Below are 17,129 nucleotides of genomic sequence, written 5' to 3' on the forward strand. Positions count from 1 at the left end.
GCATCCCGACCGAGCGAATTTGCGCACCCTCCTCTTCCGAAGCTGCACGAACGATACGAGTTCCCGGTGGACTGCTCGGAAAAGCGTCTCATGCGGAACAAAGTGCACAATGCCGCCCTCACGAAGATGAGCACCGCCCTCGCTAGTTGGAGGAACCGAGTGAAGACAATGATTAATAATGGTGAGAGTTACGAGAAGATCAAGGAGTCAAATCCCTCGATCACCGAGCAAGACTACGCTGATTTCAAGATCAAGTGCGAGAGCGAGTCAACGTCGGATTCTAGTCGGTGGGGGAAGGACATGCGAAAACTGAACTTAGGCACCCACAAACTTGGTCCCGGCGGTTTTAGGGTGGCGCAACCGAAATGGGACGCCGCGGATAAGGAGCGTGTGAAGAACGGCCTCGAGCCCCTCTTCCCGCAATACAAAAACAAGCAAACCGGGAACTTTCTCCCGGCCCGGTACCGTCTTGACCCGAAAACAAAGGAGCTCACCACCACTCCGGATGTGAAGGAGTTTGAGGCTCTTTTGGTAAGGAATGCACCCGCTTAATTAGCTCCTTTATGGTTGCATTCTTATTGATGAATCCAAATTTCTAAATGGTTCATGCATGTTCCTCCCGTAGGCTAAGGAGATCGCTGCGGAAAGTGAAAAGGAAGCTAGTAGCGGCGCGGGGTCCACGAGCTCCTCGCGGTGTGCCCCTTGGGACAACCCTTTAAATAGGGCGTTGAATGCCCACAAGAAGAGGGATCCATTGAGTAAGCCGACGTCGGCTGGTCGTGTGGCCGGCGAAGGATGCTCTATGAAATGGTCGAATACTATAAGTCGGGGAAAAAGGAGAGAAAGCCCCCCATCGATGAGAAGGAGGTCGCACAGCTCAAGGCACAAGTTGCGCAGATCCCGACATTGGTCGAGGAGCAAGTGCGGCAACAAGTGCAACAAATCGTGGAGACCCAACGGAGGACGCAACGACGAGCAAGTGGAGGACCAAGTGGGCACGACGCTTAGCTCCCTCATCCCTACCTTGGTTGCCGGTCCGGACGCGTGGTATAAGGGAGGACAAAAGGGGAAACCCCCGGTTCCCGGCTCGCGGGCAGCAACTCCCACAACGTGGAGCCATCGGTGAGTCCGCAGGCGGCAACAATGGTGTCTCCGGCGGCGCCAACCTTGGTGGCTCCCGCGGCGCCAACCGTGGTGGCTCCCGCGGCGCCAACCTTGGTGTCTCCCGCGGCGCCATTACTTCAGCTCAATGCACCCGTCGCTGCGGATAATACGCCGCCCGGCACCGCGCCATCAAGCGGCCACTCCATCAGTTGCACGCCCGTCGCCGGCGGTGCCTCGACCTTAGCCGAGCTGGACGCCATCACGGTAACCAACCCTCGGCCAATGACTTCCATATCCCATCCTTTGACTAGCTAGCCATCCCTAACGCCCTACATGTTTTCCGCGAGCTCCGCCGTCGACGTCCCATGCACTCTCCTGCACTTTGTGAACGGCGAGTTGATCGATGTTGCCAAGGCCAAAATCGTTCAACCGAGCAACCGCCGCTTACACGGTAGACCCATGCAACCCGACGTGTATAGGATTCAACCGATTCGGGTGCTTAGCGGCTACGACGACGTGGTACCTCCCTTTCAACCCGATGGTGCCGACGAAGATGATCAGGTCCTTGCCCTCCACCAATGCTTCAATTGGTCCATGGTTTGGCCAAAGAGCCGATTCGTTTGGGGGCGAGCGACACCACCCCACGGACAGCACCCCAAGCCATGCCGGCGCCAAGCCATGGCAAGACCACCCCAACGGTGCCGCCATCACGCTGATGTGGACATGCGGATGGCACGGGATCCGAACGACGGTCCGGACGAGGACGAGTACGTTCGCCAACCTGGACCGCAACTTCGATTTTGGGGTGATGGACTACGATCTCAGTAGCCAACCCTCTCAAGCTGCCGCCGAGGGGAAAACCTTTTGCAACAAGCGGCGCCTATTCTGTTCTCGAGGAGACGCCTCCGAGCTGCCGACTTCACCGAGACTCAGCCGATAGCCGAGGTGAGAAGTGTTATCAGTCCTAACACACTGAAGAAGGCTTGCGAAGAGGAGAATGCAGTCCCAGTAAAAATGAAGCCGAAGGGACGGAAAAGAAAGAAGAAGGATGACAAGTCTGCCAGCCAGCCGGCACCTATCCGTGCTCGGGACGGGCCACCGGTGCCCAAGAATATCGAGGCGAGGGTGCATGTGTCGGGTGAGCGGATGCTAATTCAAAGATTGTACGATGCTGCACCCGGTCCTATGCGATCTCCGGTTGACGGTATTCAGTTTATGGAGGAGCGGCGTCTCGGGGAGAAAGATAATGGATACCCAGAGTGTATATTGCCAAGGTGCCCTCGGGCGTTGGCTTTGTCGATAGTGGCTTCGCGGAGAAGATCTTCCTCGCGGTATGATGACATCTTTGCCATGCTGAACGAGTTATCCGCTGCACTACACCTTCATTCGCCTATACTCGCTCAGCAAGGCGATGCGGATCATTAGAAACAACATCCCGGACATCGCGATAGCCGACCCCTTCTACATGCGTGCCGTCCACTTGGCCACCGCCGGAGACCGGGCAGTCGCGAGTGGATACCTCAAAGACTTCTTTCTAGCGAACCGGAAGAAGTCTAACATCCTCCTCGCCCGTATTTCCCGAGTAAGTCACCCCCTCACCGTACCGGTCTTAACTCGTGATTTTTTTAGATTTCAATCGTCATGTTCTTAAACATTATGTGTTCTACGCGAGAGACAAAACCTGCACACTCATCTCCATAACCCCGAAGCATTCCGTGGCCACATACCTCGATGCGGAAGGTAAGTCAACCACGGACTACACGAATGTCAAGGCCGTACTTGATGATGCTCTCAATGCCTACGTCAAAGCGAAAGGCAACATGCAGAGGCCAAATGTTAGGTACGGGAAGCATGTGTTCAAGCACCAAACAAAGTTTCCTGCGTCAAGAAGCCGCCTTCTAGTAACAAGGATGCCTACTACGCCCTCTATCACATGGATAAGTTCATACGGGACCAGCAGCAGCTTACGCTACCTGAGCATCTCAGAGACTGGGCCAACAAATTGGCGCGGGTCCCTGACGACGGCATCAAGCAAGACTTCTTCCGCATCCAAGTAGAGTTTTGTGAAATCATCCATCAAGATGTCGTTAGAAGCGCGGGGGAGTTCTGCGCCGGCTATCAGCCGTCAAATAGTGACATAGACACAATGCTCCAAATGCAGGGTGACGACTACCGCTCATGGATGTGCTTGAAGAAAGGCGGCGGTTTTATCCACGCTCCGCAAAAGTCTTGATGTGCGAGCCTAGTTATGTAGTTGTGAACTAAAGACGAGCTTGTGTTGTAATAAACTTTATCCAGCACTTTACTTGCATGTCTGTTTAATTACTAGTTCGGCTATGTTTGTGAACTTATATATATGGCTCGTCGTTTTTCGCACTTGATTTGGTCCTTAATTTTGTTTGCATATGCTTGATGATTAGAATGGTTGGTCACTTGTACACTCGGGGTGGAGCAAGCGAGCCCGGTGTGATGGCACAAATATCCATGTCTTGTGCATCCTACCTGGCCTCGCTTACTCCATCCCTGAATGTTATAATTTGTTTTGACCAACAATGTATGAGGCATATGCTCTTTCTTCGATTTTAGTGCCGATGATTAGAATGTTCGGTCAACCGTACACTCCGGGTGTCGCTAGTGAGCCTGGTGTGATGGCACAAATATCAATCTCTTGTGCATCCTACCCGGCCTCACTAACGCCATCCCGGGATGTTCATATTTGTTTCGACCAACAATGTATGAGGCCCTTGTCATTCCATTTGCTTTGGTATCTCAAAATGCCGATGATTAGAATGTTTGGTCACCTATACACTTGGGGAGGGGTCAGTGAACCTGGTGCGATGACACAAGTATCAATCTCTTGTGCATCCTTCTTGGTTTCGCTGACCCCTTCCCTAAATGTTAATATTTGTTCCGACCAACAATGTATGAGGCATTCCATTTAATTCATACTAGCGACTTATCTCTTATTTGAGTTGGCACTTCTTAATTGCATTGGCCGATGATTAGAATGTTTGGTCACTTGTACACTCGGGGAGGGGCTAGTGAACCTGGTGCGATGACACAAGTATCAATCTCTTGTGCATCCTACTTGGTTTCACTAACCCCTTCCCTGAATGTTGATATTTGTTCCGACCAACAATGTATGAGGCATGCCTTTTAGTTCATACTACTTGGATCGTTTTTGAGTTTGCTCTTATTCGTTGCAAACATCTATGAGCGTGCACTAATGTTTCTTTGGCTTGTGCATATGTACGCAGATATGACGTGGTATGTCGTGTACAAGGGCAAGGTTCCCGGAATCTACAACGACCGGGAGGAGTGTCGGAGACGAGGTTCACCGTTTTAGCGGTAACAGCTACAAAGGGTACACCACTAGAGCGGAGGCCGAAGATAGATACGCACGCTATTTGGCGGGAGAGAGGAGGGAGCGGAGGAGGAACCGGATGAAGACCACTATCATCGGGATGGTGCTAGTACTGACTCTAGCTCTCTTCTATGTGATTGTACTTTAGATGATCGATCTTGTGTAATCATTTGCGACTTTGTAACCCCGTAACTTGCATTGTAACCTCGTAACTTCTCTAATGTGAAATCTTGTGAATCATGTGGGGCTAATGTGAAGAACTATGTATGGATGAGCTGTGCTGTTGTGTATATGTGTTATATATCCTGTATTGTGCTATTGTACCATATACAACCTGTATAAATACCTGCCAAGATACAAAAAAAATCAAAATTGTAGCGAGTGGCGCACTGGTCTACCATCGGTGGCGCATCGCCACTAAGTAGCGATGGCGCACTGCCACGGCTCCGAGTGGCGCACTGCCCCGTGATCCCCTACGATTCTAGCAGTGGCGCACCAGGCACTTCAGCAGTGGCGCACGTCCACACGCAGCAGTGGCGCACGTCCACACGCAGCAGTGGCGCAGCACCTCGCTGAAGCAGTGGCGCACCCCAAAGTCTAGCAGTGGCGCACCTTGACTAGACAGTAGTGGCGTACTGCAGCTGACCAACAGTGGCGCACCAATTTGGAGTAATAGTGGCGCACTGCTGGACATGTCAATGGCGCACCACGCAGTGCGCCACTGTTATCAAGGCTAGTAGTGGCGCACCACTAGTGCGCCACTACTAGGAGTTAGCAGTGGCGTGATAACAGTGGCGCACCACTAGTGCGCCACTGATGGCTATATGTGGTGCGCCACTGAATGCCTTTTTCCTAGTTTGTGGGACGGTTGGGTACATTATCATACTCCATCTTGTTTGAAATAATGTCAGCATAAAATTCCTTGGTCCGCTCGAATAACAGTGGATCTTTGCATGCAACTTGCAATGCTTCAGATTGTAACACATTTAGCTCCGTAAATCTTTGTCGCTCCTCCGCTACGGGAAAACCCCAACCATATAGATCGCTCGTGCGCCTCGCTGGCAAGCCACCCCTAGCTTGTTTAGAGAATCGGACCAGAACTAAACAATTGGGTATTTCATCCAAATCCAGCACATCAAGTACATGCAGAATATGCTTGCAAGGAAGTCCCCTCCGGATCATCCTTCGACAGCTGCACTCTACAAGTTTCTCCGAGTTGGCCGGTTTATAATCAACATAAAACTTTGCATGCTTTCTCTTTTTCCAAGCAACAACAAACTGCATCTCACCTTCTGTTCCCTTATACTGATCTATAACCTCAATGCCTTCTATTTTATATATCTCTTGCTGCAATATATAAAAGTTTGCCGGAGTGAATACCTTTGCAGCAGCTCTCTAAATTCTCCTCAAATTGGTTACTGGTACAGTGTGATGTCCGTGAACCGATGCGGTCATCTTTTGCCTCCGTCTCTCGAATGCGCACTATAGTATTCTCGTAGTGCAAAATCAAATCCACTAGTGTCATACCGTAGTGTAGGTGTAGGTGAAGACATGAGTTAAGACTTTCACTTCGCTGATTGCTTTTCATACCAAGCCAGAACCCCTCAGATAGGTACGCCGCTGCCCATAATTTCCTCTTCTTGTACATTCTTTTCAGCCAAGTTTGTGTTTTCTCCGTCTACCATTTCTGGATAAAAGCGTGCCATCTTTCCTCGAATATATCCGGTGTGGTCGTGTAATACAAGAGAGCCCGAAACTCACTCAACGACTTGAAACTTAGGTGCCGAGCCATGTTCTTTTCAATGTGCCATGAACAAATACAGTGCGACTGCTCCGGAAACACACTTCGAATAGCTCTAATCATCGCACTATCGGCATCGGTTATTATTGACTTGGGTTTCTGCTGCAACATAGCTTTCAAAAAAGTCTTCAGTAGCCATACATATGTGCGTTCCTTCTCATCTGATAAGATGGCACACGCAAAAACTGTCGTCCTCCGGTGATTGTTAATTCCAACAAACGGAACAAATGGCATACCATATCGGTTCATCTTATATGTGCTGTCGAACACGAGTACGTCTCCATAATCATTGTAATCCTGCCGGGACTGAGCATCACACCAGAACAAGCTTTTCAAACGACCTTTACTATCAACGTCGTACTCAAAAAAAAAAGTCAGCAAACTTCTTCCTCCGGTTCTCCATCATGGCAATGGCTGAGGTAGCATCACCACCTGCAAGTAACTTTCTCTTCTCCCTGCAGCACATGTTGTACAAGTCCTTCCTCGTAAACCCAACAGTGGTGTACCGACCATACTTGCTGAGGAAGGTATCCATGATCACATGCTTCCTAACCCCAGCTGCTGCCAATGCTAATATCCCCGCTTTATGGAAATCTTTTATCCTCCTATGTGACCATAAAAATGGGCTCTCGTTCGGTTCTGCACACTTATGATTGTGCTTGTAAACAAATTTTGCAACTCGCCAAAGCCCCGAACCTCTATCAAGCTTCACATCCAACTCCGCTTTACAATTGCAACGTGACAAAGGTCTCAACCTACGGGTGCGGTTGTCCATAGTCAGAAACTTGCTGTTACGTTTTCCTTCCCGTGAACACACAAATAGCCTTCTGCGAACTATTTTGTTAGCACCCTTAGTCTCTTTGAACTTGAACTTTCTTACACTGAATCCCTCTTGTCGAGCATATCCATTATAAAAAGTATAAGCAGCTGCCTCAGACACAAATGTCTTCTCCATTACCCCCCAGTAAAACTTTCTCCTATCTTGTGCATCACTCTCATCTTCATCCTCTGATCCATTCTTTTTCTTACCAACTGATTTCACCTGCATGCACAATTTGATAACATTGAAAACATAAATGTTTTTGAACGCCATGTCCGCGAGTCATACAACGAATAAATTCAAAAAACTTACATGTCTTCTTCTAACAGTTTCTTCTATAGTCTCCAAGTCTGAATCACCGTAATAGTCGTAAGAAGAATTATCGCCAACTAATACCTGAGCAAACAAGAAAGATTAACGGTCATGTCACGACGACATCAAATGCATTGTTCAGTTATTAAATATAAATTAAACATACATATGACCTACTAAAATTAAAATGCATACCTCGTCAACAAAACCAGAGTCCAATCTCTCATCATCATTTGGCTCATCCACAACATCACTCTGAATCTAATGCATTTTAAACCATGTCAACATCAATTCCATATTTTTATGCAATCAGACATTTATTACTACAAACTCACATTATCAGTGTCAACATCTTCTTCTTGCTCTACATTATCATCTTCTAGGTCAATACCATCTGCATCCATCTATTAGCAAAAATAATCACAATCAGTATTTAACTACTTACATGCAAGTACTAAATAAAACTAGTAGTTCCGTTTCACTCACACTTTCGTCGACATCATTGTCTCCAGAAGTGTGTTCATCTTCAGGAGGTGCATTCTCGTTGGCAGACGAAATATTGAATTCCTCTTCATCTGTATTTCCGCTGTCGTACTCCATTGAACTTGCACTCAAATCTGAAACGTCCATCGCCTGTCCAAAGTAACAACCAAATAAGTACATCTCAAAAAAGGAGCTCCAAACCCAAACCCTAACGTCAACCAAATCATGAACATGCAATTAGTTTTTAGAATCAATTACCTCCCAGAACCAACAAGGAGCCGCCAAACCCTAAAGACGCCTGTACCAGCAGGAACAACCCGCGTGCGATCCTCCTCCGCGTCCGACCTTGCCCAGCCTCCTCGTCGCCGGATCCGCCTCCCGCCTCCACGATACCCGGCTCAGCTCTCAGAACGAAACCGCCCTGCGCTATGCCTTGCCGTCCCAACGTCGTCGTCCCTGCCGTCTCCCTCACAATCGACAGAACCTTCGAAACCCTAAGGAGGACCAGCAATGGCGCACACGCAAGGTTTCAAATAATTTCCCCGTAACCACCGCCGATCGCCGGCATCAAATCCACGTGATCGACGTAGTTTTCGGGTCGAACTCTGATTGTAATGCCGTGGGGCCGGCGGAAACCGTCATCACCAAGGATACGTACCATATCTACGTGGCAACCGATCATCTATGTGGAAAATGACGTGGAGTATAATTATACGCCACTAATACGCCCCACCTTCTTGAACGGGTATCCCACCTGAACGTCGTTCACCAGGGGGGGGACACCGGAGTTCAATGCAAGGCCCAACGACTGGCGTAGTTCTGAGGTTGCGACTGTGCGATCGAGCGTGGTCCTTGGTCGTGCTACTTAGCTAGAGCGAAGAGGGCTTTCAATGGAAGCAATGGAAGAACTCCCGATTTCAGAGCCTCGCAATGTGGCGTCGTACTTGTAATGACGACTTCGGAGATTCGTGTTATGAAACAAAAAATATGGAGAATTTTTTTGCGAAGATTGGAGCAAACACGACTTTATTGATCGGAGGATATTACATGGTGCTTAAATGTAAGAACGACGGAGGAGGTTGACGTTTCAGGGTCGCTCAGTTTCCCCATCCTAGGGTTGGTCTGGTTGTCTTCTGCTACGTCGACTAAATAGTAGGAGTTGTTGCCGAGTACACGGCTGATGGCGAATGGGCCTTCCCATGGAGGCGACAACTTGTGCATACCATTCTTGTCCTAAATAAGGCGCAAAACCGGGCGACCCTCTCTGAAGGTGTGACTGCGTGTTCGGCGGCTGTCATAGCGGCAGAGGCTCTACTGGTATATTGCCATCCTGGAGAGTGCGAGCTCGCGGTCTTTATCAAGGAGGTCAAGCTTGTTCTGGCACGCAATCTCGTTCTCCTCTTCGACGTAATGGACAACGCGCGACGAGTCGTGGTCGAGGTCGGTCGGCATAAATGCCTCCCCTCCGTAGACCATGAAGAAGGGGTGTACCGTCGATCTGTTTGGGGTTGTGCGGATACCCTAATTATGTCACTAAGCAAAGAATTTGACTTTTGCTTCTCGTGCTCGGTTTCTAGCTAAATGTTAGCATCAGCCTAATCAAGTGGCTGCCTCTCACCAAAAACTTGGAGTGGGGGTGCCACATTATGGTAGGGATGTCCTGTTAAAATGTCCCGACTCATCATGTCTGGATGTCACTGTCTAAACTGAGTAATTTCCACTATTTCATCCAACCTACTACACGTAGCTATGTAGGGCTGATGCAAACAGTAATAGCTATGGAGTGCGAGAGCACCAGACCGTGTCCTTGTTCACATGACAAAATCAATGTTTAAAATTTTAAAATCATGTTACACAATTGACAATGAGTAGTGGAAAATACAAGCCGCTGTTTGAAAAGTAATTCCCGTGCAAATACTTGAAATGTTTGTCCTTGTACTTCCAAGGAGTTTTTGTTCTTTATTTGCATGCCACACTAGGTATTCTGTTTTCTTTAACAAAGGGTGCTCTTTTATTTGAATGTCTCTTGCCAATAAATGAAGAGTCATGATGTATGCCATCAATAGAGGCTTTGCTTGCAAGCTGTCGATCTAATTCAGTAGGCCGCCAAACTTATACTACCTCATTCAAATGAATAAGCTGTTCTTGTTTTCAGTATTTTTTTAAATAATTTTTTTGCTTTAAATATATAAATATTGTTGACATAAATAACACCATTACAAAGTGTTTTTCAGTACGAATCAAACAATACTAATTGCGTATAGTATAATTAAAATTTTGTTGCTCAATTTTTTCAGTAAAGGTTCGTCTTAAAATAACCGTGCGGCTTATTCATCGAAACGGAGATAATACTTTTTCTGTAAAAGTATAGATAAAGATTTTTCCGCACATGCAAGCGGCAGAGATGATCCTTGTAGCAGTTTTTCGTCTTATAATTTTAAAAATGATCCGTCATAAAGATAATATAGTTCTTTACATTTGCTAGCAGTCTTCGTGATAAAAAAAAAAGAGATATCTGCATTGATAAATAAAGAAACGTCAGATTGTAACTTGCAAACTTTTGTGCAAAATTAACAATAAATTTGCAGTTCAGAAATAAACATATTATGCGCCCACTATTTAAAACCCATTTGTCTGATTTATAGATGCCAAAAAATTTGATATTCGCTAGGGAAGCCAACCGTCAGCAACACATATCTATAACTGTATTTTAATATATGCTAACGAAGACGTACGATCCTTTACTGAAAACTGAGTTTGTTGTAGTGGTCGTTACTCTTGCTGACGCCATTGCTTTTGTTCTATCTATCATCAGGGAATAAAAGATTCATGCAAAAGTTGAAGTCCGCTGATTACTACCTCCGCTTCAATGAATAGAACGAACACGTATTCAAGACGAACTTTGAAAAAAAGAGCAATACAATCTTGACTATATCGTACATAATTAGTATCATTGGACACATAATGAACTTTTTCTAATGATGCTAATTTTATACCAACAATTTTTATATAATTATAGTAATTTTTAGTCAAAGAACAAATACGAAAAATAATGACAGCTTATTCATATATTAATATCACGGATATAGCAATTACACTCAGCCTCTGCGATAACATCATACCCTAATGGCATAAAGGATGCACATAAAAAAAGAATTACAAAAAAGAAAAGTCGCGCGCTACAAAGAAGAAAACTTGAAACAACAACTCTGACACCACCAAGACACCACTAGAATATCAGCTTCTCCATAAGTGATGCCTTCAAAAAAGAAACAGTGTACAAACGCTGTCGTCGCCCGGCTAATATCAAATAGTGTTTTAGTATTGACAGTTCTTAGAAGCCGCCAGCTGGAGTAGTTAGTTTGGAAGTAACTGTCCAGATCAAATCGCCAAAACAATAATTAAAGCTAACTCGCGCCTCCATCAGCATCGTCCTTAAACACCAACATCGATACTAGATGGACCACAAGAGATCACAAGACTTTTCGTCTTCCTTGCTATCACGCTCACTGCATGACCGGTCACCGATCTCATATTCTCTTCTTATTGTATGGTGCGTCCTATGAAAAAAAAAAAGGAAACACTCCCTGGTAAAGTTTGCCTAACTTCTTTTAGCACATTTACCGGAGAAAAATCACTAGTAGAAAACTGGGTTTCCATCCAGGCCTTTTGTACCGGTTTTCTTACGAACCGGTACCAAGGTTTGCATTAATACCGATTTCACTGCCTAGGGCGCCAGCAACCTTTAGTACCGGTTCGTGTGGGACCTTTAGTACCGGTTCGTGTCACGAACCGGTGCTAAAGGTTCGTGACACGAACCGGTACTAAACGTTTTCCTGCTTCCCACGTACCTCCACCCCCTGTCCCCTGTGGATCGCCTTTTTTAGCTCTGCAAAATATAAAATAAAATGACAAATAATTTAAAAAATAAAATGTTTTGAGATTCCTATATGTTACGCAACCTACTATTAGAAAAAATTAACAAATTTGAATTTCCACTTTTTTGCATAAAAAGTTTACAAAAAGGTAAAATGACATTAACTTTAGCATACGACGTCGGAAAAAGCGTATACTATATCAAAATTTTTGATTGAGTTATTTTTCTAAGGGAAAAAGGAGAAGGCGCCAACCGCGATGTCTTGGTTGAGAGGCCCCACCTACCCATCTTCCCACAGTTTCACTGAGGTAGTACCATCCCCAATTCGCCACTTCTTGTGTTGATGTACTAAGAAATTCGTTGAGGGAATATTGATATATATTAGAGGGTATTGATATATATTATGATCTGATGTGCTTTCTTGGTATCCTAAATATAAGATTAATACTTCAAGTTGCTGAGTTGAGAAAGAGATGGTTGAATCAAAAGAATTCCTTTTTTGAAGTTCAATTTTTATCAGAGGACAGACAACCCTGTCTGTACCGCTGCGCGCCTCACTGTACATCTTCTGTCCATTTGGGGCTTCTTATTCCACAAGAACGAAAGCACCTTTTCATTCTTTCATATACTAGGGGTTTTTACTTGGAAAAGACAATGTTGCATACTAAAGGATTCGGGTCCATAACCATAAGAAATCCATTAAAAAAATACAATTAGATCTTGTAACACTTAGCAACGAGGTCCTATCCATTAGTATTCCACATAAGAAATCCATTAAAAAAATACAATTAGATTAGCTCTTCATAGACAAACTTGGGGTTTGCGAGCCAGTAATCAGTAATAGTTCTTGAATTCGACGATTTCTCTTCGTCTATTTTATTTTCAGTCGAATTCCTAATTGTTTGAATTGTGTAATCTTCCATTATGGAGATGGGTAACCGGCTTAAAGCAATTTGATTGTAATTCAATTCATGACGATCATAAGTAGAAAGTTCATATTCTTCAGTCATTGATAAACAGTTTGTCGGACAGTACTCAACACAATTGCCACAAAATATACAAACTCCGAAATCAATACTATAATTAAGCAACTGCTACATCCGAATTCCAAATGAAAATTTGAAAGCAGGAAGATTTTGGTTTTTTCCAGAAATTTATAATTTTATATATTTTTATTTTTAAAAAAAATTAAAATGAAGACCAGTGGGCGGCATTGGTCCCGCTTCATTCGGCGCGGGCGACCTCACCTGTTGAATATATTAGCAAATATCCATATGAAACAATCCGTACGAGTAATTGATAAATCATGACTATGAAAATAACAAGTAAACTAATCGTGCAGACTAGTAAGGTAGATGAACAGATCACACCTAAACAAGACAGACCGATCGCATCTACCACAGAAACTAGAAGAAGAAACTCTAACATAAACTGAAGAGAAACGACAAGATCACATACTTCGCAGCAGCGTCGTTGTCGCCCATGTTGAGGTTGTCGAAGAAGTCGCTGAGGTCCGGAAAGTAGTTATCGGTGTGGAGGAACTCGTCGTCCGATGACGACGTCGTGATGCCAGTAGTCGCGCCGGAGCGCTCCCCAAAAACCTGATTGCCCATAACCCGTACAGGTTCACGAGAGGTAGGGTTCCGGAGGCCTACTGTCCCGGCAGTCGGTGCACGCCGACGGACGGGATGAGGAAGACGAAGGCGGCAACGCAATGAACTGGAAACAGGTAGTCATGTATGCGTCTGGTAGTAGCGACTAGGGTTGCGCAGGGTCTTATGTAGTGCGGTTCGGGAAGGTCGTGGGGCGCAGCCCACGTCCGAGTCGACACAGCCACGATCCAGAAAAACCGGAAGGCAAAACGGATGAGTAACGCGTCCGTTAATGACTCAATTTATTACATAATTAATTTCCCAAACAGCAAAAAGATAAGCTCGGCTCGGCGAGATTCCCGCAACCCGCAACCCGCGGCGCGGCGTGTGGTGACGTGTCGTGACGAGGCGAGGCGGGCGGTGGAGGAGGAGTGCGCGAGGGCTCTCTCTTCTCACTCACTTACTAGGACTAGAACAACCCACTTTATATATCACTCCAACTCTCTCCCAACTAGCAATGTGGGACTAAACTTTAGCCCCCACTAGTGCTACCACTGATTTTTTGAAATGGGTCATGTGAGTTTCAGAATTTGATAATGGGCCATGGGCCAAAGGCCAAATGCCCAAAAATTCCAGCAACCCCCCAAAAATTCTCATTGGCACATCTCATCAATAAGTTTCCAGAACATTGTTTTATATACCGGTATGTCGTGGAGACTGTTAAGTTGAACTTTCACTTAAAGCTTCATACTACACTAGATTGCAACTTGGATAGTGGACTATGCCTTGAACTACAAGTTTTCTGCGCACTAGCTTCATACAAAGCCTAGACCGATACTAGGCTGCCGCGAGACTTCCTCACGGTTTGGAGCTTATACGTCATACTCCAGGGCCTTTCATGAGTTTAATAGAGAGCACCCAACTATCATTGATTGCGACGTTTAACAATCAGACTCATATAGGTGTGTTTTTCAAAAGATGTTCTGCAGGACAACATCTCTGCTAAAATAAGCCACTTAGAACACATTAAGATAATTATCAACCTGCCATGCAGATTAGGAGAGTATTGCATCTTACGGAGTGGTAAAATTGCTATAGGGATATATACTTCTCCTCCCAACTGACCAACAGCTTGTCTCCCAGCTCTAATTCACGGGATCTCCGATCACATAGAGTGGGTTACCACCGTGGGCAGCTCATAGTGTGGGTCTCATACCCATCTCCCTTGATGCATTTTCTATCACATTTCATGATAGTCCCTTTGTGAAGGGGTCTGCCAGGTTTCTAGACGTATGGATATAATCCAACTCTATAACTCCGGAGTTTCTCATTTTCCTGACAGTTTTCAGTCTCCTCTTCACATGCCTTGATGACTTTATATTATCCTTAGAATTGTTTACTTTTACGATCATAGTTTGATTATCATAGTTCATAGGAATAGCGGGTATTGGTTTCTCAACCACAGGTAAGCCCATCAAGAGCGCATGAAGCCACTCTGCTTCAATAGTGGATGTGTCTAATGATGTGAGTTCTGCTTCCATAGTTGACCTCGTAATAATGGTCTGCTTGCAAGACTTCCAGGAAACAGCGCCACCTCCAAGTGTAAACAAATAACCACTTGTGGCCTTAGTCTCATCAGCATCAGATATCCAATTTGCATCACTATAACCCTCAAGTACCCTTGGATACCCAGTATAGTGAATGCCATAACTCGCAATGCCTTTCAAATAGCGCAAAACTCTCTCAAGAGCATGCCAATGAACATCTCCAGGTCTAGACACAAAATGGCTGAGTTTACTTACAGCAAAGTAAATGTCAGGCCTCGTGGCGCTGGCTAAATACATAAGCGAGCCAATGATTTGCGAATATCGCAATTGATCTCTAGCAATTCTTTACGAATTATCACACTGGAATCATATGGCGTTGAAGAAGATTTGCAGTCTCTATACCCGAAGCGACTCAGGATCTTTTCCACATAGTGGGACTGAAGCAATGTAATAATCGTCATCCTTCAGCAGCTTTATGTTTAAGATCACATCAGCTACTCCCAAGTCCTTCATCTCAAAACAACGAGATAGGAACTCCTTGACCTCCTTAATCACAGTAAGGTTGGTCCCAAATATCAATATGTCATCGACATAGAGACAAAGAATAAGTCCCTCGCTCCCACCATGGCGATAGTATACACACTTGTCAGCTTCGTTTACAACAAAGCCTTCAGCGGTTAAAGTTCTTTCAAACTTCACATGCCACTGCATAGGCGCTTGCTTAAGCCCATACAAAGACTTCAATAATTTACACACCTTTCCTTCTTGACCATCTACTACAAATCCATCAGGCTGCTTCATATAAATTTCGTCTTCAAGCTCTCCATTTAGGAAAGTAGTCTTAACATCCATTTGATGAACGAGAAGACCATGTGAGGCAGCCAAGGATAGTAGCACCCGAATGGTGGTCAATCTGGCAACAGGTGAGTATGTATCAAAGAAATCTTCACCTTCTTTCTGGGTATAACCCTTGGCCACAAGACACGCCTTGTACTTTTCAATAGTATCATCAGGCCTAAGCTTTTTCTTGAATACCCATTTACATCCTACAGGTTTGCACCCATAAGGACGATCAGTAATTTCCCAAGTTCCATTACCTAAGATGGAATTCATCTCTCTACGGACAGCTTCCTTCCAGTAGTCAGCATCCAGAGATGCATAGGCTTCTGAAATAGAAGTGGGAGTGTCATCCACGAGGTACACAATGAAATCATGTCCAAAGGACTTTGCAGTCCTCTGTCTCTTGCTCCTTTTGGGAGCTTCATTGTCATCCTCCACAGGATTATCAAAGTGTTCTATAGCCATGGTAGGTTCAGGAAATAATTCCTGAGTAGATGAACTGGGCATCTCCTGAATTGATGAGCTAGATGTTTCTTTCATAGGAAAGATGTCCTCAAAGAAAATCGCATCATTCGACTCCATAATTGTACCAAAGTGCATGTCGGATACCTCAGATTTTACTATCAAAAATCTGTAGCGAATGCTATGAAATGCATATGCCAGAAGAACACAATCCACGGTTTTTGGTCCAAGCATGCGCTTCTTGGGTATCGGCACATTTACTTTCGCCATACAGCCCCAAGTTCGTAGGTAACAGAGTTTCAACCTTTTCCTTTCCCATCCCTCAAAAGGGGTAATGGTTTTGTTCTTTCTGGGGACACGGTTTAGGACATGACATGCAGTCAATATCGCCTCCCCCCACCATGCCTTGGATAGACCCGATGTATCTAACATGGCGTTAACCAAATCAGCTAGAGTACGGTTCTTTCTTTCGGCCACACCATTTGACTGAGCTGAGTAGGGAGGCGTCCTCTCATGGATAATACCATGTTCCGCACAAAAAGAATCAAACTCGTTGGAAAAATACTCTCCACCACTATCAGACCTTAGCTGCTTGATCTTTCGATCAAGTTGGTTTTCTGCTTCAGCTTTAAAGATTTTGAAGTGATTAAGAGCTTCATCTTTAGATTTCAGGAGGTAAACATAACAATAACGAGTAGAGTCATCGATTAATGTCACGAAGTATCTTTTCCCTCCTTTTGTCAATTCACCATTCATTTCACAAAGTTCCGAATGTATAAGCTCTAGCGGTGCCAAGTCTCTTGCCTCCGCAATCTTATGAGACTTACGTGGTTGCTTAGATTGCACACATACTTGGCACTTGGATTTCTTGACAATAGCAAATTTCGGAATTATATTCATATTCGCTAGCCGCGTCATGCACCCAAA

General features: G+C 45.2%; 1 long non-coding RNA gene across 1 annotated transcript; it reads right to left on the reverse strand.

The window, feature by feature from the left end:
- Nucleotides 1-7,425: 7,425 nt before the first annotated feature.
- Nucleotides 7,426-7,782, reverse strand: LOC124703771. Its single transcript, XR_007003250.1, has 3 exons — nt 7,737-7,782; nt 7,597-7,662; nt 7,426-7,485 (listed from the first exon to the last, which is right to left on the reverse strand). It is a non-coding gene; the product is annotated as an uncharacterized LOC124703771 (long non-coding RNA).
- Between the last annotated feature and the right edge of the window lie 9,347 nt (nt 7,783-17,129).

Source organism: Lolium rigidum, chromosome 3 (genome assembly GCF_022539505.1).
Source record: "Lolium rigidum isolate FL_2022 chromosome 3, APGP_CSIRO_Lrig_0.1, whole genome shotgun sequence".
Classification (NCBI taxonomy): Eukaryota; Viridiplantae; Streptophyta; class Magnoliopsida; order Poales; family Poaceae; genus Lolium; species Lolium rigidum.